At 30.5% G+C, this 25,257-nt stretch overlaps 1 protein-coding gene and 1 long non-coding RNA gene across 4 annotated transcripts in view; one reads left to right on the top strand and one right to left on the bottom strand.

Annotated features, from left to right (window-relative positions):
• Positions 1-25,257, bottom strand: part of LOC114344671 (dnaJ homolog subfamily C member 7) — a 123,270-nt gene that overhangs the window by 61,649 nt on the left and 36,364 nt on the right. The gene's annotated exons all lie outside the window — the stretch shown is intronic.
• The window catches only part of LOC126881407 (uncharacterized), a 32,574-nt gene continuing 22,624 nt past the window's right edge, over positions 15,308-25,257 (top strand). Inside the window, exons 1-2 of one of the 2 annotated variants that reach the window (XR_007696836.1) lie at positions 15,308-15,406; positions 22,409-22,649. This is a non-coding gene — a long non-coding RNA (uncharacterized LOC126881407). Of the gene's footprint in view, positions 15,407-15,472; positions 15,690-22,408; positions 22,650-25,257 lie in introns of those variants that run through there. The other variant, XR_007696837.1, reaches the window with a different exon arrangement.

Raw genomic sequence — 25,257 nt, 5'->3', positions numbered from 1 at the left:
AGCCAGATATCTGTCTTACGTTTCACCATGTTTTATGACCTAAAAAAAATATTCAGGTAGACTTAAACATTAAGAAGGGAAAAAACATTATTTTTCAAAGTATTTGATGGGCACGAGGGCATAAAAAATTGTTAGGCATCCTTAAATAGAAGAAAGATTAAAATTGAATCTGTGTAACAATTTAATGAAATTCGAATAAGCAGAATACTGGATCGGACAACTACATTATTTTGCCCTCAACGTTATCAAAATTTTTTATTTAGTAAGTTATGTCAGTGTAATTCAATTACACATGCTACATGCACAAGTACCCCGTTGCTCCTATCATTCTTATAGTTATTGTACAGTAAACTAATCTAAAAAATCGAATAAAACTTGGTAAACCGAATTCAGAATTAAGTACTGTAGCCACATATAAAATGACGCGCGTTAGATTTAACGTACAGTCGATATGCGATAGGCCCGCCCCTGTGTTTCCCAATCTAAGGTTGCTATGGACATCACCGGCACGTGTTTTGCTGTTTGTAGAAATAATATATTTCTTACCTTATAGTTTCTGTGCTTCCTTATAAATAAATGTAAAGTAACCAACGCTGCGTGAATGAATAGAGAAAGAACAGTCGAAAACTAACTTATACATACACATTACACATACAATAACAGAAATGTAAACATAACCTGCCTGACTCAGACTAAGGAACGACTAACGAGCGACGAGCGTAATAGCACCCACTGGTTCGCGCGCGCCGGCACCGGCGCACCGCACTTACGACAATTGCGCGCGCATAAGTTGCCATAATATATGTAATTTTACCAGTAATTACATAAATTACGGTAATTTATGTAAATTTATCATAAGTTACGTTAAATTTCATAAATTACGTAAATTCCAAAAATTACATAAATTACATTAAGTTACGGGTATCATGTAATATTACCGTAAGTTACGTGTAATTTATGTAACGTAAGTTATGTAATTTTACAACTCACATCACTATGTGTGACTGACAATATATGCTGACAATATTATATTCGGCTGAGTGCGTTGTAAGACAAAAGACAGATTTGGAAAATATTACCACGGCATTGTGTTCATTTTTTTCGAATCCTGAAAAAACCAATAAATATTTTTGAAAAATTTAAACGCAGAATGAAAGACTAAATTATTACCGAGGGCCGAAAGTCCCTTAGAATAAATAAAAAGTTAATTTTGAATGCGATATTTGAAAATAAAAATCACACTAAATTTTCCCTTAGTTTTTCACCCCTGTAACTTATTAAAATAAACATTATAGAAGTTCTCAGGGACTTTCGGCCCTCGCTAATAACGTAATCTTTCATTCTGCATTTAAATTTTTCAAAAATACTTATTAGTTTTCTCAGGATTCGAAAAAAATGAATCCCCATTTGAATAGCATTGCAGCCGAAAATACGTACCGATCCTCTTAATGTGCAAATAATCATTCTAATTTAAATGTTGTGAACTACACTCCGCGTCATAGAAAACGGGCACCCCAAAAATGGGTCATTTTTCATGTCTCGTATCTCGTAAACCTGCGGTCCGCTTTAATTAATTTTTTCAATATCTTACAGCTTTATTCTTTAACAGTATCGCTGTATATTGGGACCGTGCAAGTTCGGCAAAGCGACCCCTATTTCTACGCTCTGTACTATTATTCGCACTTTTAATTATATTGGCCAATTATATTAGTCCTGGTTACTGGATAATTGTCAAGGCCATAGTCCAAAAAAAATAATAAGAAGAAAAAATAAGATTCAGGTTATGTTATGAAAACATCAACAATTGTATGTAGTAAATAAAATTAGTTATTAAAATGCAGTACTGCAAGCAAAATACAATTAATTAAATTTACCTTTATATAATAATTGCATATCATATCAATATTGTGGAGCAATATGTAATTTTTCTGCTTCATTGACAGAAGGTATGAAATATACGTCAATTTGACAATTTCAATTGACAATATGAATTATTTAAGATAGTTGCAATATTTCTCCGCGACTCGCGCAGGGTCGTTTCTCGTTTCCCTTTCCAAGTACTTGCACACCGCGAATAGTAATAATGTTGTTGCTAAACAAGTAAATTTTCATTATATACCTACCGGGTGTACCGATCAAACTGTGTTTTTTCCTTAAAGTTTGCAACACCCTGTGAAATATTCTAGTATTTATAAAACACTGAAATTAAAGCCCTACAATAGCCTCAGGTTTTCTTAACATTCTGTTTCATGATTCATTCGTTTATGTTGGATAGTACAAAAGTTATTAGGTACTTTAATAATTAGACATGGTCTTTATCAGTACAGGGTGTTTCTAAATGCGAGAACCAGTGCGACAAACTTTCTGGTAATTCTGCATTAAAAAATAATGACAGTTTGCTCTGCAATCGTATGCCCGCAAATGCTTCGTTGCCGAGATACGGGATGTTGAATTTTTTCTTACAAACTGACGATTTATTTATTGCTTAAAAATTGGTTGAGATATACAAATAAAATTTGGTGGGTTTCATGACGTAGTTATTGCACATTTTTTGACATACAATTAAAAATTTTATATTCACCATTGGCGTGCATACGTGAATATAAAATTCTTAATTGCATGTCAAAAAATGCGCAATAACTATTTCTTAAAATCCACCAAATTTCATTTGCATATCTCAACCGGTTTTAATACAATAAATAAATAGTCGGTTTGTAAGAAAAAATTCAACATCCTGTATCTCAGAGGCGAAGCACTTGCGGACATATGTTTATAAAGCAAATGGTCATTATTTTTTCATGCAGAATTACCCCTTAAAGTTTGTCGTACTTATTTAGAAACACCCTGTACTGATGAAGAACGTGGCTTGTTGTTAAAGTACCTAACTTTTGTATTATCCAATATAAGCGAATGTATCAATAAACAGAATTTTAAGAGAACCTGAGGCTATAGTTGTATTTTAATTTCAGTATTTTATAAATGCTAGAATATGCCACAGGGTGTTGCAAACTTTGAGGAAAAAACACAGTTTGATTCGTACACCCGGTATACAATCAAAATTTACGTGTTTAGCAACAATATTATTGCAGCGATATTGTTAGAGAATAAAGCTATAAGATATTGAAAAAATTACTTAAATCGGCCGACAGGTTTAGGAGACACTTGACATCAAACATGACCCATTTTTTGGGGTGCCCGTTTTCTATGACGCGCAGTGTATAAAGATACTTTACTCGAAATTCATATTTTTTATATACCTCGTATAAAATTAATAAAATTTGATTCGTGATAGTTGCATCATATGAAAATGATGTATGGTATCCTTAATTTGAGAAAATTCGTCAAATATTATAATTTTTTATTCCAAACAACATTTTAAGAACAATTTTCAAATATTGTGAAATACATAATATAATACATAAAGATACTTTTTACTGATGAACTGTAGTAGTAGGTACTTATGGAACAGTATATTTATCATTAAAGGGGACGCCGTACACTTACTCGTACAAACCTTTTGAAAGTTATTAATACATTATTGCTTTCAAAATATACTCAAATTGTATTTTTATACATTTATTACACATACTATTTTATATAATAATTAAATTCACTATAAAATGTCATTTATATTTTATTAATAGCTAAATAATTTAAAATTTAGTTTGACATTCACGAAGTGTCAAACTCAAATGTAAATAATAACATTTGCTTTGCTTAACAAATTCAGATTAAAAAAGTAGCCTACTTCCTAATCAAAGATTTCAGCTGACGTTTAGTGCCTGGTAGGAAATAACCGGATTGTGATGTCACATTTTAGTTTTTGAGGTCGATTATCTCGAAGACGGTTAGAAATATCGAAATGCCGTTTTCAGATTTGGATTCAGAAGACAAAACTACATAAGAATCCATCGATACATCTGCTCTAACTATTGCAGGAGCGGCAACGCAATAACACACAGACTTTTGCAAATTTATAAACGAAAAGTTTTCGTTGAAAAAGTTACCCATAATAAATTACGTATCCAACTTATGAAACCCAGACACGCCGTATATAACATAATATAATAATAATATAATACATATCATTGGATAAACAGCTCAAATAAAAAAATAATAAGCTGCCATTTAACATTACGTACGTAAGCTGCCATTTAACATTGTACATCACATTAATAGGGCTTTTCCTCGATTGTCATTTGTCGTCTAATATTAATATATATTATATATACAGGGTGAGGCAAATAAAGGGCCTATTAGAAATATCTCGAGAACTAAAGGCAACAGAATCATGAAAATTTGAATAAAGGGGTTTTGAAGGATGACCTATTAAATGAAAATATTTTCATCTCTTTGCAACTTCCGGTTATACCGGAATAACTTCGTAATTATAACTTCGTTTTTTTAATGGGACACCCTGTATATTTTTATATTTTTGGATTCTCTTCGATGTCTTCTTTCTTAAAATATGAGGTTTTGTAATATTATACAGGGTATTTTAAAAGATAATTACGTTTTTTTATTAATTTCGTAGCAAAATTAACACCCTGTAGAATTGTAGTAGTTTGACATATAAAACTCTACTTACGTTCAAATGATTTTTAATATACTCTACTATTGTTAAGAATCATAAGTATAGCTAAATTTTTAATTTTAGTATACAGGGTTGGTCGAAACTCGGAATGAGTATTTTCTGAGTTTTCTTAAATGGAACACCCTGTATTTTAGTATTGTAATGAAATGATATTGTATGGTACTTTTTTGTTTCTTAAGCATTCCCTATACCTAACTGCTTTAATTTGTGCTTAATTGTTGGTCGCACCAACAATCTTAACTACGTAGGTATTTTGATAGCTAAACAATTATTGGTAATTTTAAGGACCAGTCTGGATTAATATGTATTTATTTCTGAAAAATTATTTGGGATTGAGTTTTTTCACGGCCAACCTAATAAAATTTTACGTATTTTTTGTTGCAATTATTGTTTAGCTAGTTATCACCAATAACTCACAAATTAAAGCAGTTAGGTATAGGGAATGCTTAAGAAATAAAAAAGTACTATAAAATATCATTTCATTACAATACAAAAATACAGGGTGTTCTATTTAAGAAAGCTCAGAAAATACTCATTCCGATTTTCGACCAACCCGGTATACTAAAATTAAAAATTTAGCTATACTAATGATTCTTAACAATAGTAGAGTATATTAAAAATCATTTGAACTAAGTAGAGTTTTAGATGTCAAACTACTACAATTCTGCAGGGTGTGAATGTTGCTATGAAATTAATAAAAAAACGTAATTATCTTTTAAAATACCCTGTATAATATTAAAAAACCTCATATTTTAAGAAAGAAGACATCGAAGAGAATCCAAAAATGTAAAAATATACAGGGTGTCCCATTTAAAAAAACGAAGTTATAAGCAACTTCCGGTATAACCGGAAGTTGCAAAGAGATGAAAATATTTTCATTTAATAGATCATCCTTCAAAATCCCTTTATTCCAATTTTTATGATTCTGTTGCCTTTAGTTCTCGAGATATTTCTAATAGGCCAGTTATCTGCCTTACCCTATATACGTCATACGTTAAAGGTATATTCCAATGGTATTCCAAATGGTACAAACCAAAGACGTATGACGTAGATATCTATACGACACATGACAGAAGCTCGAAACAAATGACTGTGAATTAAAAGCCCTATAAATAAAATTTATTTATTTGACATTTGAACTTGACGTTTACGGTTTACGTGTCAAACCAAACAAATACTTGCATCTCGGGACAGCAATTTAGGATCTTGATCACAAGTGTTTATAGCCAATGTCAGTCGAAGTCATGTGCTATACTTTTTTTTGTGGTATATTTTTCATTTGCATTTTTACGTACATTATTAGGTTTAATGCGTTTCTAGCAGTGTCTGTATTGTAGGATTCTCTCAATATCTAAATTTGCTAAAGGACCCTAAATTGCTGTCCTGAGATACAAGTTAACTTTGAGGTCGTTTATCTCGAAGATGGTTTGATATATCGAAATGCCGTTTTCAGATTTGGATTCAGGAGATAAAACTACATAGGAATACATTCGTATCCGGTTGGCTCCAAGTATTGCAGGGACGGCGACGCACGAACTAACGAACGGATTTTGCGAATTTATAAACGAAAACAAAATTTTCGTTGAAAATTTTATACTCAATGAAAGAGGGTGACTAAACTTTGGCTAGAATTACATTAGTTCGTGGGCGTACTGGGAAAATCCACTAACTCCATTTTTTTTCAATTTTGACATTCTAATACCATTAAATCCACAAACATCAATATGTTAATAGGAAAAACCGTATATCTCGAAATTCGCCATTCACTGTGTTTAAATTGCTACATTCAATGACAAAGAAAATCAACTAACTCCATCTTTTTCTAAGTTTTCATGAATAAAATAATGTTTTTCCAAATATTTGTATGTACATGTATGTGCACACCACCTGTGGTTAACATCGTTCAAAATCATATTCAGGTACCGCAACAAACGCGGTCCAAGATTGCGGCTGTAATTTTGAATATTTTGTCGAGATATTTGGCACACATATTCGTAATATAAAGAATGGCGGTACAGAGCCCAATTTGAGAAATATGTTAGTATGTAGAAATTACTCTATAACTAAATAAAATATTGCAAAAAGGAGCCTGTACCGCCATTAAGAAGAACAAAAAAATAAACTTTCTTCAAATAAACTTTTTTATCCCATACCTAGATTTTGTGTTATATTGGACCTAGTAAAATTTTTTATCTCTAACAAGAAATCGAACATATTACAACAGAATATCTGATTAGTCAACATAGAGAAAGTGTCACTGTCATTTTGACAAACCTGCGTCAGATTTCTGTTTTGTTACCTGCAAAGGAATTACGAACACTCGATACGAATCGTATCCGCCATGTTAACAGAACAGAAATCTGACGCAGGATTGTCAAAATGACAGTGACACTTTCTTTATATTGACTAATCAGTTATTTAGTTATAATATATGTTCGATTTCTTGTTAGAGATAAAAATTTTTACTAGGGCCAATATGACACAAAATCTAGGCATGGGATAAAAAAGTTTATTTGAAGAAAGTTTATTTTCTTCTTCTTCTTCTTAGTGGCGGTACAGGCTACTTTTTACAATATTTTATTTAGTTATAGAGTAATTTCCACATACTAACATATTTCTCAAATTGGGCTCTGTACCGCCATTCTTTACCATATTACGAATATGTGTGCGAAATATCTCGACAAAATATTCAAAATTACAGCCGCAATCTTGGACCGCGTTTGTTGCTACCTGTTGATCGCTACTGTTGCCTCTTAAGAGGTAAGCCATAAGGTATAATAATGTTTAAATGCGTTTTTCTCAAAACTTTACTTTCGTGATTTTCCCAGTGCGTCCACGAGTTTATTATGTTAATTTTTTATGTTGTTTTAGTGTCCTATTTCTCTTTTCAATAAAATTTTAGTACCTTTTCTTATTATAAAATTTCACAAAATATTTATCCTCTAACTCTAAAAGATGAGTACTAGCTTCAGGAGCGGTGCAAAAGCGATTTCTCAACAAGATGCTGAGAATGGAGCGGTCATCTCAAATTGCAGAGTGAAGGCCGGCCCGCAGTCCTGATTTTAACTAGCCAGAGCTAAGACGGTTGCGATAGAGGAGTGGCACAATATCCGACAATCGGATATCCAGGATATCATGAATGGATTGCTGAAACCGGCTCCAAGAAGTCTTAATTTTTTAATTAGACTATAAATTTCAAAATTGTTTGTTTGAATTTTCTTCGAAGATCTTTAACCCTGGAAGCTCACACCTGGGTGTGAGATACCCATCGCGCCACTTAACTGCATGTAGCTTGCGCAGCTGCATTTCAATGGCAATGCTGCTTTATGTAAATTCAGTCTCTAGTCTGCCAAGGACGGGTGTGTAGTTGCGGTCTCATTTGAGCAATATTTCCAATCACGAAAATTTATTGAATACAGGCTAGAGTATGTAGCACCCATGTGTGAGGTTTGCGACCAAGTGTGCGTTCAAGTTAATGACCTAACAATACAACATCCCACAAATTTAGTAAAACAAACTAGGTGTTATTTCTGCAAAGGCAAAGATGGAAAAGCAAAGCGTGCATTCTCGCCTTGCTATAAAGCATAATGCATGGATGTGGAATGGGAATGGAGCATAGAGCCACACTGTCTTATGAATGTAGTCACTAAAATGAGTGAAACTGAAATACCTGGCTAATAATGAATATGAGTTCTATAATCAAAAGGTGTTATATTTTAGTTAGAAAGACCATTTTGTTGTTAAATTAAATTAAAATATTTTGAATTATATTTCCGGTTTTTTAGAAAATGTTTGTTAATTATTTTTAGGTATTTTTAATATTCTTTTGTGTTAATACAATTAAGAGAGAGAAAATAAAATGATTTATTTTAATAAAATGAGAGAGAGTCTCTGCAAACCATAAAATATTCACTTTTTTTTATTTCTTGACAAAAAATCATTGGGTATCTGATACCCATGTGTGCGGTTTATTTAAAAAAAATAGGTGTGATCTTCCAGGGTTAAACATTGGACTTTTGAAGCATCCCTTGATAAATGACTTTTTTTAATAAATTTATTGTTTTCTTTTCCTTAAAGGTAATTTTCACCGTATTTTTCATTTAAATGTGATCCAAGATTGATAATTTCTGCAAATTGAAAGAAATAAAAAGTGGGTGGTTAATTGTGTCGGTGAGTGTATTATGACCAGAAGCGCTAAGTTATAAATTCTTAAAAAAATATTTTACACACTTACACTTCAACAATACATATTTTCTTTATATTCGTTAAATATACAAATACGACACACACTGACTTTATTTTAAGTGATTACTGATTACAAATTTGATGCAATCATTTCGGTAAGCTCGTAATGTTTTTCAACTTTTTTATTTTGGCGATGTATGATATGATGTATTAAATGAACCAAATGAAAGAATAAAGTCGCTGACCATGTCTTATAACTGGGAACTAGCAACTAGCTGATTCATCCGGAATTAAGATCCCACGACTCCCACGTACATCTCAAATCCCGTTTCTTTTTGTCGTTTGTCTCAAAACCATTAATGCAATGTAAATACAGTGCGTGGCAGAAATTTTTTTTGCTGAATCGAAAACGAATGAATGTCTCAAGGTTAATGACGTAAATAGGATTTAGTCAATAACTGAGAAGCTAATTTTATTGTGCACGTAAATTTATCTCCAGTTATTAAGGAAGTTGGGAATATTCATTTTTTTATACAATTATTATTTTTAAATGTCGACAAGGCTAGGACGATTATTATAAATGTTGCCAATTCCGAAAATAATGAGTAATAAGTAAAACATTGAATCAGACGTAGACGTAAATTATACATGCATTATTATAGTATAGTGCAAACTGTGTTTCTAATATTAGTTTCAATGAAATTTTAGCATAAAATTACTTATCAAAAGAATATATTCAACATTTTTAAATATTATATTTGCTCACTTTTTATCTAGATATCATAAGACAAAAATACAGTTGCATAAACTTTATTACGTATTTTTATAGTTCCAACAACGGGATCCAACACAATAGGTCACATAAACAATATATTCTACATACATATTCTAATTCGAATGTTTAAATCGAAAAATTACGAAAACCTCAAGATCAATAAAATTTTGTTGAGATATTAGCAGATCGAAGAAGTAAATAACAGCCACTTTCATTTAACCCTTCAGTCAGGGTTAAACTAAACTCACTCGCGTAATAATTTATATCCTATTAAAGTTTTTTCACTATAAATCAATACTTTTCGAGATATTTGCGAGTGAATATGTTTATTTTTCAACAAAAAAACCACCTTTTAGACGGTATTTCGCAAATAACTCAAAAAGTAAGTAGTATTTTATCAAAAAAAATTCCTAGCAATAATATACAGGGTGATCAACTTCTGTGACAAAGTCCAATATATCTGTTATTATAAAATATATGAAAAAAAGTTGTTAATAAAAGTTATAGATACCTTTAATGTACACACTTTAAAATTAGTGAGAAAGATACAGGGTCCTCCATATCACGGTGCCAAACCAAAGTTATGTTTTTTTAAATGGAACACCCTGTATTTTATTGAAAATCTGGTTTCTGTACATTTTTCTGCTTCTAGAGATATAACACTTGTCTAGGGTTATACTGAGTGTTTCAAAGGTACGAGCACTTTTATTAAAAAAGTATACTGATTTGATCGCCTTGTATGTTCCTAACGGTGTAATATAAACTTATTTTTTTAATGCTTTTGACTGTCAATATTAAAGTAGTTTTGTAACAATGTACAATTTTTTTATAACTACAATATTGTATACAGAGTAAGTCAAAATGTAAATACAAGATTTTCTTCATATTTTAAATGGAACACCCTGTATTTTATATTATTATCGAAAAGTTCTATCACTATACTTACATACCTTTTAAATATTCCCTATACCTAAAGTTATTAGTTTTCGAGATATTTTATTGTTTTATTGTCGATAACAACATGTATTATGTACTTATATTAGTTATTAATAACAATACTTTATTTTATTAAAATTTATTAAAAAACTAAATTAAATAAAAAAAAATGTCCAACGTATTTCTTATGTTATAAAAGGTGTTTAAAATGACCTTTCATAACGTCTACACAAGCCTGGAGACGAGTTTGGAAAGACCTACTGATGTTTGTAAGCATTTGTTGTGTGACACTTTGAAAGGCCTTTTAAATCCTTATTTTCATATCCTCAACTATTGTTGGAGGTGGCCTATACACTATGTATTTAATATAACCCCAAAAAAAAGAAGTTAACTTCGTTTAATTCTGGTGATCTGGGTGGCCAGTGAACTGGCCCATCTCTTCCTATCAATCTTTCAGGAAATATTTCATCGAGTTCACCGTTGACAAGTGCGTTGTGGTGAGCAGGGGCTCCGTTGAAGGTACCACATATGTTGGCGGATGTTTAATGGAACATTTTCAAGTAGAATAGGTAAATGATTCACTAGAAAATTTAAATAAACCTCACCATTTACCGATTCCTCAAAGAAAAAAGGACCTATAACGTAATTGCCTATGATTCCACCCCAAACATTTAAGGACCATCAAGTTTGACTATGTGTCTGATCACAGTACGGATTGGTTGCGGAATAATAATGAAAATTGTGTCTGTTTACACTACCATTTTTGTGGAATGTTGCCTCGTCTCCAAAAAAAAAGAACAAACTCAAAAAAATCTCTCTGTATAACTATTTGTTGTTGTGACCATTGACAAAATTGTACTCTTCGTTCTAAATCTTCCCCAACAAGTTCCTGATGTAATTGTATATGATATGGGTGCATGTTGTTTTTCTTGAGTATGTTTTGGATAGGTCCATAACTTATATCTTGCTCTCTTGTAACAGTGTGAATACTTGTATGAGGATTTTCTGTAATAGGCAGTAAAATATTTAATTCATTTTCATCCGTAATAATGATTTTTGTTTTTTCCTTTGCTACATAAACAGAACCAGTACGATTAACCTGTTTAATAAGTTGCCAAATGCTCTCTTATTTGGTTGTTGACGCTATGGACACCGTTCGTTATAAATTCTTGTGGCAACTAATGAGTTTTTGAAACACTCTCCTAAAATCCATATTATGTCTGTCATTTCTTCGCGACTAAAATTCATTGTTAGGCAACAATTATAACAATATGGCAAACAATTATAATCAATAACAAAAATAAAAACGTACAGATAATTAAAATCTTACATCTGACAGTTCTTGTGTCAATTATCTCAAAGCCACCTTAAACAAGAACTTGCAGCAATTTATAGTTCCCATTTCTTCTCGGAAAATTAATATCATTTTGTTAGTAAATATAAAATTGTCGTTATTGTATAGAATTTACCATAAACTTGGAGAAAAAATGAAATGCAGTCTAATTTTAATTATCATTAACAAACTCATTGGAGGTTTCTAATATTAAGGGTAATTAATTTACTGTAATAAACGTATCTATGAGGTATCTGCAATAAAACTAAAATATCTCGAAAACTAATAACTTTAGGTATAGGGAATTTTTAAAAGATATGCAAGTATATTGAACAAACTTTTCGATGGTAGTATAAAATACAGGGTGTTCCATTTAAAAATATGAAGAAAATCTTTTATTTGCATTTTGACTTACCCTGTATACAATTTGCGTAGATATAAAAAAAATTGTACGTTTTTGCAAAACTACTTTAATATTGACAGTCAACAGCAGTAAAAAAATAAGTTTATATTATACTGTTAGAATCATACAGGGCGATCAAATCAGTATGATTTTTTGATAAAAGTGCCCATAACTTTGAAACACTCAGTATAACCCTAGGCAAGTGTTATATCTTTTTAATCAGAAAAATATAGAGAAACCAGATTTTGAATAAAATACAGGGTGTTCCATTTAAAAAACATAACTTTGGTTTGGCACCGTGATATGGAGGACCCTGTATATTTCTCACTAATTTTAAAATGTGTACATTAAAGGTGTCTATAACTTTTATTAACAACTTTTTTTCATATATTTTATAATAACAGATATATTGGACTTTGTCACAGAAGTTGATCACCCTGTATATATGTAGCTTTTAAAAAAGTGAAAAAAACGGTGTATGTGTGTGGTTTGTAGACCCAGTATAAGAAGAGTTGTAGCTAATGAAAAATAGGTTATATTTCATATAGGGAATATTTCAACGTGAAATAACCAAAAAACGAAGCACTTTTCGGGGAAAACTCATCACAAATTTTTTTAAAGTGTTTAAAAAAATCTTTACTTTTTTTTTAGTTTCTAGTATCAAAAGTAAGCAAGTTCGCTCAAAATAAAGTTGGTCCCTTTTATTGGCAAAAAAATCGTGAAAATTACCCCTTGTTTAGCATCCCAAATGGAATTAATCGTTTCCGCTTAACAATTTGCCTGGTTGTTTATATGATCTGTAAGTTCGTACGTTTCGTCTGGTCAAATTACTTCTTTTTGAAGGAACTCTAATTGAAAGGGCTTGAATGAGTCACGAGTGTATGACAATTTTGAACAGAAATATCATCTGTCTTCCAGAAAAATTAAAAATTCAAAATATTCAAAAAAGCAAAACCTACATTTGTTTACTCTTTAATATTTTTGGTATCACTAATAATTTTTCAGTTATTTTGAAATAAATGCATTTTTTTTCAAAATTAAAAAAAATTACTTTAAACAATTTTTTTTTCAAAAATAAGCACTTTAACTCATGAAACTTACAGATCATATATACAGGGTGTAACAAAAATACAGGTCATAAATTTAATCACATATTCTGGGACCAAAAATAGTTCGATCGAACCTAACTTACCTTAGTACAAAAAATGTGCACATAAAAAAAGTTACAACCATTTGAAGTTACAAAATGAAAATCGATTTTTTCCAATAATATCGAAAACTATTTTTTATTGAAAATTGACATGTGGCATTCTTATGGCAGCAGTATCTTAAGAAAACAGTGAAATTTGGACACCCCTTTATTTTTATGGGGGTTTTGTTCCTTTAAACTCCCCCCCCCCCAAACTTTTGTGTACGTTCCAATTTAATTATTATTGTAGTACCATTAGTTAAACATGTTGTTTTAGAAACTTTTTTGCCTCAGTACTTTTTCGAAAAGTCAGTTTTTATCACGATATTTAGAATATTTGTCAAATCCACCACATATTTGTATAGTTAGTACGATTATGGAGACTTGGTAATATGTAATATGAAAATTTATTTATGATTTACATTTTTAGGTATATTTTGAACCATATTAAAAAAGAAGCCACATCTCGATAAAAGGTACCTTTCGAAAAAATACAAAGAGGCAAAAATTTTTTAAAAACACTGTGTTTAACTAATGGTATCGCAGTAATAGTTTAATTGGAACGTGCACAAATATTTGGGGGGTTTAAAGGCACAAAACTCCCATAATTTTTTACGTAAACATATTAAAAAAGATAAAAAAAAACGCATCTCTATAAAACTGCCTTATCGAAAAAAGACTAAGAGGCAAACAAGTTTTGAAAATATTGAATTTAATTAATGGTATCACAATAATAATTTAATTGGCACGTACACAAAAGTTTGGGGGGTTTAAGGGAACAAAACCCCATTAAATTTTTAGGGGGTGCACAAATTTCACTATAATTTTTCTTTAAGATGTTCCTGTCATAAGAATGCCACATGTCCATTTTCAATAAAAAATCTAAGTTTTCGATATACTCGAGAAAATCGATTTTCATTTTGTAACTTCAAAGGGCTGTAACTTTTTTATGTGCATATTTGTACTAAGGTAAGTTAGGTTCATTCGAACTATTTTTGGTCCCAGAATATGTACTTTAATTTATGACCTGTATTTTTGTTACACCCTGTATATTAAACAATACAATAAATAAAGTAACTAGTGAAGCAGTAACGATTGATTTCATTTGGGATGTTAAATAGGGGGTGATCTTCACGATATTTTTAACAAAAAAAGGGGCCAACTTTATTTTGAGCATAACTTGCTTACAGTTGATGCTAGAAACTTTTTTAAAAAACAAAAATAAAGTTTCTCCTAATCACTTTAAAAAGTTGTGATGTTTTCCCCGAAAGTGTTTCGTTTTTTGGTTATTTCAAGTTGAAATATTCGATCTGGAATTTGGTGAATAAGAGCTTATTTTTCATTAGCTACAACTCTGCTTCTACTGGGTCTGTCTAGTCTAGACACTTTATTCATATACCGTAACCATTTTTTCACTTTTTATAGGCTATATTTTTGCTAAGAGTGCTTTTGTCGATAAAATACTTACTTTTTGAGTTATTTTCGAAAACCTGTCTAAAAATGTGGTCTTTTTGTTGAAAAATGAACAAATTCACCCGCAAATAACTCGAAAAGTATTGACTTGGTGAAAAAACTTTGAACAAAAGTTGCTTAGAATTAGTCATTTCATCCATTCCGGACTTATCTTAAATGTATTTTTTCACCCCCGAGAAGAGCTGATACTCACTACCAGGGCAAAAGCACACATCGGCACACTATCACTTTTTTCTTTGACATGTTAGCTATGTGTAAATGCCAAATTTCATGTCAAGCTAATCGGTACGTTAAAATTTGGAACAAAAACCGTGAGTAAATAGATTATTTTTTCATTTTGTTTGCCGAAAGAAAAATATGAAAACATTGCTATCGTGGCATTTTTATCATTAGATTTATTTGATATTATGTATGTATTATCAAACATTTTTGAAATGTGCGCCATATATTAAGCGTATTGTCATTATCAGGCTGAAAGGTCAAGTGTGTGTTTATTCATATCAAGGAGTTTAACCAAAGTATGTATAACTGTTAAATGTGTTCTAAAAGGACATCTGTTGTTTTTATATAAAATAGTGGTAAGATTAGATGTGACCATACGAGCTCTGAAAACTACAGTAGAACCCCGCAAATCCGAACTAATTGGGGGGACAGCCTGTTCGGATTCCGAAAAGTTCGGATTATCCGAAAGTTAGCCTTAACTAGTAGTTCAAAGCTTTCATTGTGATTTTGAGTAGCCAAACGTTCTCGCAAGAGTGTGGACAATATTTTTGGACTCAAGTTGACTATGAGAGAGCCAAAGTAAGTTTGTGTTTAACCTTTATAAACACTTTATAAACCTATATATTAAACTATAATATTTATTTTTAAGAAATTTTAAATGTCAAAGTCCTAGTAATCCTACATTGTCCAATTTTCTGGCTTTACTCTGTATAATAAACATGTTTTTAAGTTTTTGTCTTGAATTTTTCAATTTTTTTCACTTTCCGTTGGTTCGGATTTGCCGAAAGTTCGGATTCGCGGGGTTCGGATTTACGGGGTTCTACTGTATATATTGGGACAAAGTAAAATATACAGTCAAACCCGCTTATTAGAATACCTCTTAAAGGAATATCCCGGTTTAAGAAATAGAAATTTGAGGTCCCGAAACGTTTCTACTATCGACTAATGATCTGTTATTAGTTTATTAGAATATCCCGGTTATAGGAATACTTCTGATTGACACGAAGGCTATTCCAATAAGCGGGTTTGACTGTATAATAAAACCAGCTATTTGAATGTTTATTTATTTTTTAACAATAATGATAATGATAATATTGCTAAATAAGTAATATTTGTTGTTGTTTGTTTGGGTTTATATGACTGCGGACACTAAATCCATTCGCCAATTTTACTATTTTTTATTTTATTAGTCATTTTTTCGTATCTTATCCTAAAACTAAGACTAATATAATAAACAATTCTACTAATAAATAATTATTTTTGTATTTTTTTTTAATAATTTTTTATATATATATATTTTTATTAATTTTTTTCCAAATGATGTTCTCAGAATTCCACAGTAAAAACTGCAACATTCTTCTTTAGCCCTCTACTTAATTCGAAAGCTATTTTACTATGGACTGTCCAAGTTCGTCATTCATTTTTATCTACATATTTTTTTTATATTTTTTTAATTATTATATTTTTTTTTTCTATTTTTTTTTTATATATCTTTTTTTTTATATTTTTTCTTTCTTTTTTTTTTTTTTTTATTATTTTTTTATTTTTTTTTATTTTTATTTTATTATTATTTTTTTATATTTCTTTTCTTTTTTTTTTCTTTTCTTTTCTTTTTCTTTTAACATATAACAATTTACAAGAAATACTTACTCTATATTTTACAATTACAATTTAAGCTTAATATCTAAAATATGTTTATACAATAGTCGGTATACCAACTCATTATTTTCTAATGTTAATAAATAATTTAAATTAATGGGATGGTGGACATCAGTCAAAGAATACAGTGAATTTAAAAACATATTAACTTTATTAGAGATAAGAGAACAGGTCAAAATTTTGTGTTGTAGATTGCCCAACTGTCCACAAATACATTGTGGACTATCAGCTATATTAATTTTAAATAAATATGATGGAGTAAGACAGTGGTCAAATCTCATTCTGCATATGGTTCTTATCATATCTTTTGTCTAAGTAATATTTAAAAATGATAAATAATCACAGAACGTGATCAATATTTCTTACTCATATAACCTATTAATGTCATAAGAATTATCAAAATATGCAAAAATTAGTGGCAACTAAATAGTGGGATAGTATGAAGTAACATTCTAAAAACCAAACAAAATCAGTTAATATCCTGTCAAATTGAGTTAATCGCTGTATTATTTCAATAATACACCGTATTATTGAATATTATTATCGATACAATGGTGCGTAGTAGGTATCTGTGCAAAAACTCTGAATTGGTGATTAAAAATTATTTCCGCAATAAAACAATCCGTGAAGTGATGGATTTATTTAATATTCCTATAACTACAGTGTGTAATATAATTTTTTTCATTTTGGGGAAACGGTAAGCATATTAGATAAAAAAAGGTAAAAGACCGTGTCGTCCAAAATTATAGTCTGTTTTTAAACCAAGAGGAGGAGTATTTCAAATTTCCCGCGCCGTAAAGCTTGTTTGTAATTGGTCCAACCTCAGGCAAGTTTACTCCACTGTTATCAAATTTTGACACTAATGACATTTATAAAATTTTGACACTATTGGCATTTCATAGGTTAATTAAGTTATATCAGCGATTGTTTGTATTTTCTGCGTTATTCCTGCGTCTTTTTCCTCTTTAATTTTCAGATTTTTAATCTGTTTTTATATAAAAAAAAAAGTTGTTTTTAGAACTCTTTAGCGACGTATTAGTATAATATAATATTTATGGATTACCGTCAAAGGACGATATGGTCAACCAAAAAAGAAAATGTATTTGGTGATATCTCTAGTGACTTTCTTGGGTGCGAATCTGTCTTTTTAGTTTACTCTTCTTGGTTTAAAAACAAAGCTTAGTTTGTAATAGGAATAGGAAAATATTATTAAATAAGCAAAAACGGTCGTTGAAATACTCTTTACAGATGAATATAATCATGAAACTATTACACAAAAAATATTTTTAGGAAAATCAAAATTGCACCGAGTACGAAAAGGACGAATAAGAAATACAGTCGAACCCGCTTATTACAATACCGGTTATAGGAATATCCCGATTTAAGGAATAGAAATTTAAGATACCAAAACGTTTCTTCTAGCTACCAATGATCGGTTATTAGAATATTCCGGTTATCGGAATACTTTTGCTTGGCATTAAGACTATTCCAATGAGCGGGTCCGACTGTAATTGAAATTACATAATATTCATCTGTGACCTGGTCAGTCCACGGCATTTTAAGAATTCTCCGATATAGCCACATCTCAAATCCTTCCAATTTTCTGCACATAATATCTTCGTTCAAGGTCCACGATTCAACACCATAAAAAAGGGCAGAGAAGACGTAACATCGCACCATACCAAGAGAAAGGTCGTGGCTCTTGAAAAAAGTTCCCATACGGTTGAAGGTGGATCTAGCTTTTTCGATGAGCGCTCTTATATCTTGGTTGTTGGTCCATTCTGCATTTATTATAGAGCCGAGGTAGTTGTAGTGCGTCACTCTTATATATAGAATCCCGATTATCCGTGCTCCTCGGGACCGGAGGTGGCACGTGGCACGGACAATCCGAACATGTTGTATTTATTATGTATGTTACAGGTTACAGTTCAAGTTGATTCTCAGTTAGAGTTGGCTATTCCTAGTTGGAGTCAACAACTAAAACGAGCAGTAAAAGTTGATTTGAAAAATTTAATTCAACTTTTACTAGTTGAAGTAGACTCTTCCTGGATCGATTCAGTAAATGTTGATTATAGGCGTATAATCTCACGTGCTTTTTTGATGAATGTGCGTCTCTTTGTTGTGATGGTTTGAACTACTTATCACGATTTGAACATATAGACCAGGAAATGAAGCTGGAAAAGTGGCAAAACCTCGCAATTTTTTTGTCTAGCATCGATTTGTACAAAAATTTGGAATTAGGCTCATTTTCTATATTGAGCCGTTGTACGCTTTTGGTTTTTTAAGGAAGAAAACTACCCCTAATTGTAAAAAATTATAAAATAATATTTTAAACTTTAATATGATCAACATTTGGTTTTTATTATAGGCGAGCGGCAGGCACCCCTAAAATGACCAGGTACTGACCACGGTGAGGTGAATGGCTAATTTTAGTCATACTTTATGTTTTTGATCGTTGTCAAAATTGCAATGTTACCCTGAATATAAAAAAAATAAAATCACGTTTTTTTTTGCGTTTACCTCGCTACAACTCTGTTTAATTTTAATATATTTTTCTGAAATTTTTACAGTATGTAGTTCTCACCTTTCTGACGACAATGGTACCTGTTTCAAGCTTTCAGTATTTTATGCTAATAAACGATATGAATTTTTTCAAGCTAAAAGTGAAGCTTCAAGCTTGTGTTAAAATATAGGGTACAAAGAAATTTTCTGGAAAGTTTAAGATTAAAATGTTTTATAGAAAAAAAAGTGAACTTTTAATATCGACATAATAAATCCCCAAAATAACGCTTATTTTTCGAGATACAGACAATGGGTGGTGAATGGCTAATTTTGGTCTTACTTTATGTTTTTGATGGTGCTGAAAACGAAAATCAAACATATTTTAAATTATAGGTGGGAGGTTATTGTCAAAATCGCAATGTTACTATAAAAATAAAAAAAAATGAAATCACGTTTTTTTGCCTTTAACTCGCTACAACTCTGTTGTACAGTACAAAGTTTGTACAGTATATTAATCAACTTTCTGAAGACAAATGGTACCTGTTTCAAGCTTTTAATTTTATTCTAGTAAAAGTACAGACAATGGGTGGTGAATGGCTAATTTTGGTCTTACTTTATGTTTTTGATGGTGCTGAAAACGAAAATCAAACATATTTTAAATTATAGGTGGGAGGTTATTGTCAAAATCGCAATGTTACTATAAAAATAAAAAAAAATGAAATCACGTTTTTTTGCCTTTAACTCGCTACAACTCTGTTGTACAGTACAAAGTTTGTACAGTATATTAATCAACTTTCTGAAGACAAATGGTACCTGTTTCAAGCTTTTAATTTTATTCTAGTAAAAGTTATATCAATTTTTTAAAGTCAAAGGTGCAGATTCGTGAATTGCAAAGTTTAATCGCAAAAGTTGAGTACCGAAATTTAAAATTTAGCTTTTTAATTGCGTTTATTTAAAAAAATAGAGTTTTCTAGAAAGTTTTAGATCAAATGTTTTATAGAAAAAAAAATGGTACAACTTTTAATATCGACCTTATACATCCCTAATATAAGGCTTATTTTTCGAGATACCGACCATGGGGCTGAATGGCCAATTTTGGTCTTATTTTATGTTTTGGATGGTGCTGAAAACGAAAATGAGGTTTATTTTAAATTTTATGTGGGGAAACATTGTCAAAATCCCAATTTTAACCTAAAAATGAAAAAAAAAAAATAATTACGGGGGAATATTCACTGTAAAGAAAATCTATGCATAGGTTAATTTTTTAGCTAGTAAAAAAACTACAATTTAGTACTGTCATTTTTTTCGTGTCTTCAGTATTTTCGGAGATATTTTGAAGAAAAGGTGAAAAATACGAAATTACAAAAAATCATTTTATCTGTAAACTCCAATTTTTCTAAATTTTAAATAGGTCAAACTTCTTGGATGTATTGATAATACATATATAAAAAGAATTACAGAAGGGTAATGATCAATTTTAAAAGGTAGTTAGGGGATTGTTTTCACTGATTTTTTCGTAGAAAAAAGTAGATACCGACCTTATTTCGATCATAAGCCGCTCAATTTTTATGCTAGACATTTTTTTGAAGGTCTAATTGTAGTTGTTCTGAAGCTATTTTCTTGTGGCATTTTTACCATTTTAACTATTTAGAATGGGAAATAAGCCACAATATTATTAAAAAATGATTTTTATTAACGTTTCGACGCCCAAATCGGGTGCCGTTGTCAAAATACAAAAATTTTTTTTTTTTGTATTTTGACAACGGCACCCGATTTGGACGTCGAAACGTTAATAAAAATCATTTTTTAATAATATTGTGGCTTATTTCCCATTCTAAATAGTTAAAATAAAGTCTAATTGTAGACTTGAAAAAAGATTTTGTAAGTTTTTCTCGAAAAATGCAAATTTTCCCGATATTTGGCTTTGAATATTTCAAATTATGTATTTGACGAACAATGCTAACCTTTAACATGCCGTATCTCAGTTTGTATTGGTCGTAGAAAAATTATAAAAAACGATTTTGTTCGTGTTTCTAAAAGATACAATTTTGAAAGCTATAGTTTTTTGATTAAATGTATATTTTTCAAATGTTATTCTCAAAAAAAAACCCTTTAAAAATCCCTAGCGTACAGCGGCATGATATAGAAATGGATCCTTGGGCTATTCCCCGTATCTTCCGTGAAAATTTCAAGTAAACCCACGCTGGATAAAAAAATTGCTAGCCAAAATGCTTAATTTCCTGGCCTAATACCAGTAACATTTAATTTCTAGAATAATTGGTTATTTGTATGAATCAACTTTTACTAAATGGCATTAGGAAGAGTATATCTAGTTGGAGTCTACTTTTACTAGTAAATGTTCTCTAACTGGATAATCAACTTGAACTGTACCATGTATATTGAAAAGCATGGATAATCCGAACATGTATTTCCACCTTCAACTCTGAGGTTTGCAGTCCATAGGCGTAACCGGGGGGGTTTGGGGGTTATAACCCCCCCCCCCATTGGGATGTACTTTGAGCTCTATACGCTTAACACCATAGCCCTCAGAGACCTTCCAGTAGTTGTAACCCCCCCTTTCAGGTAGTTGTAACCCCCCTTGGATCATCCTGGTTACGCCTATGTTGCAGTCTGATTCCAGTGAAGGTTTCTAATTATTTTCAGATCTTGGTTGTTAATTCCTGCTTCTTTTAGTATTTGCATCATCCTGGCGTTCTGTACTCGATCAAACGCTTTCTCGTAATCAAGCAGATATGCGAATACGTCGCAATTGACGTCTCTGCATCTCTAGAATAAGACTTTTATTGAAAACAAAGCCTCTCTCGTACCAACACCATTTATGAACCTGATCTGGTTGGGGGAAATTTGACTTTCCCATAGCTTGTAAATCTAGCTCTCATGATTAGAATAAATACTTTTTACACACTTTGACATACTATTTTTTTAACTTCATTGATTCATTCAAGTGTGTACAAGATTTATCAGTTTTTCAACCAAAAAATTATATGCAATAGAAATAAAGAAAAAGACAATTTAAAAGAAAACTGCTTGATGATAAACTATGATGATGATGAACGATGATAACTAGAGAAAAAGGTAGAGGAAATCCTCATTAAATATCCCGGTTTACATTTAAGATCTTCTGCTTATCCTGAGAAATTACCTGCTTTACAAGAAATTCCAACAAAATTTAAGATCGAAGTATTTGCACTGATAGAAATCGTCGATGATACCATTTAGAAGGGCTACATGAAACAAGAACATCATTAGCAACATTAACAGGAGACTTTGAGTAACAAATTGTTATAAAATATAATCTGCAAATGCGAAATATTTGTTTGGTTGGTGACATGAGACGGATATACACCAGCAAACGAGGTATGTATTAAGATAATAGGCTATTGATTATGTACTTTAGAGGGTAACTACTACAAAAAGTAACATATCTGTTACATATACATAATTAAATTAACATATCTATTAAAAGTTACATTCATTATCATTTCGCGGTTTTATGGCTTTAAGGACATAGGCGCAAAATGTCGCCTGTCAAAATTTTCAATGTGTTTATGTGTCAATTCAAATGGAATAATTTTTTTCGAATCCCGAGAAAACTAATAGATATTTTTGAAAAATTTAAACGCAGAATGAAAGATTACATCATTACTGAGGGCCGAAAGTCCCTGAAAACTTCTATAATGTTTATTTTAATAAGTTACAGGGGTGAAAATAAAAAAAAATTAGTGTGATTTATAATTGCAAATATTTCATTAAAAAAAAACTTTTTATTTATTCTAAGGGACTTAAGGCCCTCGGTAGTAACGTAATCTTTCATTTTGCGTTTAAATTTTTCAAAAATATTGTTAGTTTTCTCAGGATTCGAAAAAAATGAAGACATTTAAAACACATTGAAAATTTTGATCGGCGACATTTTGCGCCTTTCCCCTTAAAGCACAAGTCCAAATTTCTTATGAAGACTCTGATCACCTTTCAAAACAATGATCTGTGAAACGTTAAATTGTGCATGTTTATTATCAATAACATAATTTTCCTAATTTGTGTCACATGATATTAATTGTATTCTTAGCAACTGCGCTTTCTGAAATTTATTCATTATATTTAGTCAATATTTGCAAATCGCACAAACAAACCATTAGACATATAAATATTAATAAAAATATATTTACACTATACATATTTAAAAATATGATAAAAAAATTACCTATTTTCTAACAAAACAAAACAGGATCAACTTTTGTTTTGTTAGAAAAACAGTTCTAGTCTGGGAGATAGTGTCAAATTATTACGGTGATTTTAGCACGGATTCTATGAAGTTATTTTGGTAGATTCAACTGATATGATATTGGACAATAATCAGAAAATAACTAGCTGTGATAAATATAAGTATTTGGGCATTAATTTCAACAAGGAAGGTACTGACGATGCAGAAATTAAGAGCAGAATAAATAAAGCAAGAACGATAATTAAATCATTGAACGGAGTTTTATGGAGTACCGAGATAGGGAAACAAAGAAAAATGCGAATATACAACACCATGATTAAGAGCACATTTAGTTCAGAGAAATAAGGAAAAAAAATATCGTGTTGGTGACACAACCCCCTCCAGGCCAAAACCAAATTTTTCGAGTAATATGGTCATCTATAATAATAACCTATATGTTTCCTGCAGCCGATTTTGATGATATACATAGTTATAAACAAATGAAGATCAAAAAACGGTAAATTTTCGCTTTTTTCGTCTATTACTAAAAAATTGGGCATTTTAAACAAATTTGAGAGTAATAAACTCATAAACCGTATAAAAAACTTCAATATGGCGTTCGCTGGATATGTCTATCCTTATTGGTTGCTTAGAAAATTGTAAAAATAAATAATAAATTTTGAGTTTTTATAAATATTCATAACTTATGTAAAAATTAACTTAGAACCTTCTTATTACACAGAATGTTGAGACTTATGGTGCTTAAATCATACCCTAAATTTCAAAGCAATTGGTCAAATAGTTTAAAAGTTATTTAATTTGTTTTTCCAAAATTATTTTTTTTTGCAACACTGTAAGTCAGAAAATGATGAAGTTACAGTAATATTTTGGATAGTTTATGAAAGAAGAAAATTTATAGTATTTATTTAATTTAAAAAAAATGACAAAAAATAATTATAAACATTGCAAAATAATTTTGCAAAAACATGTGAATTAAAAAAATGGGGGGGCTAACTTTTTCCCTAAATGTCCTAGAACAGTTGTTTTTCTTTCTAAATGTGTATAAAAATTCAGTCTTTCTAAATATGAAAAAATAATTTTTCTACGGGTAACGGTTAAAAAGTTATTCTAATTGTTTATAAGTAAGCAAAATATCGACATGTTTTTGCAAAATAATTTTACACCGTTTAAAATTATTTTTTGTCATTTATTTTTAATTAAGGTAATAGTATAAATGTTCTTCTTTCATAAACTGTCTGAAGTATTATTGTAACCTCGTAATTTTCTGACTTATAGTGTTGCAAAAAAAATGAATTTGGGATAAACAAATTAAATAACTTTTAAACTATTTGACCAATTGCTTTGAAATTTAAAATATAATTTTAGTACAAGAAGTTTCGGCATTCCGTGTAATAAGAAGATTCTAAGTTAATTTTTACCTAAGTTATGAATATTTATAAAAACTCAAAATTTATGATTTATTTTGCAATTTTCTAAGCAACCAATAAGGATGGACATTAGGGTGGAGTGAAAATAAAACAAAATTTTTTTTTTTCTCAAATTTTTTCGCCTGTATGCGGAAAAGTGGTCTCACGTGTAGTGTAAGTAGCTTGCAAAAAATGAATTTGATGGGATAATTTTTTCCGGTGCCCCAAGCCACCTAAAAATTAAGATAACGTGAAAATAAAACAAAAATTTTTTTTTCTCAAATTTTTTCGCCTGTATGTGGAAAAGTGGTCTCACGTGTAGTGTAAGTAGCTTGCA

Source organism: Diabrotica virgifera, chromosome 3, assembly GCF_917563875.1.
Source record: "Diabrotica virgifera virgifera chromosome 3, PGI_DIABVI_V3a".
Classification (NCBI taxonomy): domain Eukaryota; kingdom Metazoa; phylum Arthropoda; class Insecta; order Coleoptera; family Chrysomelidae; genus Diabrotica; species Diabrotica virgifera.
This window is presented reverse-complemented; position numbering and strand designations above follow the sequence as displayed.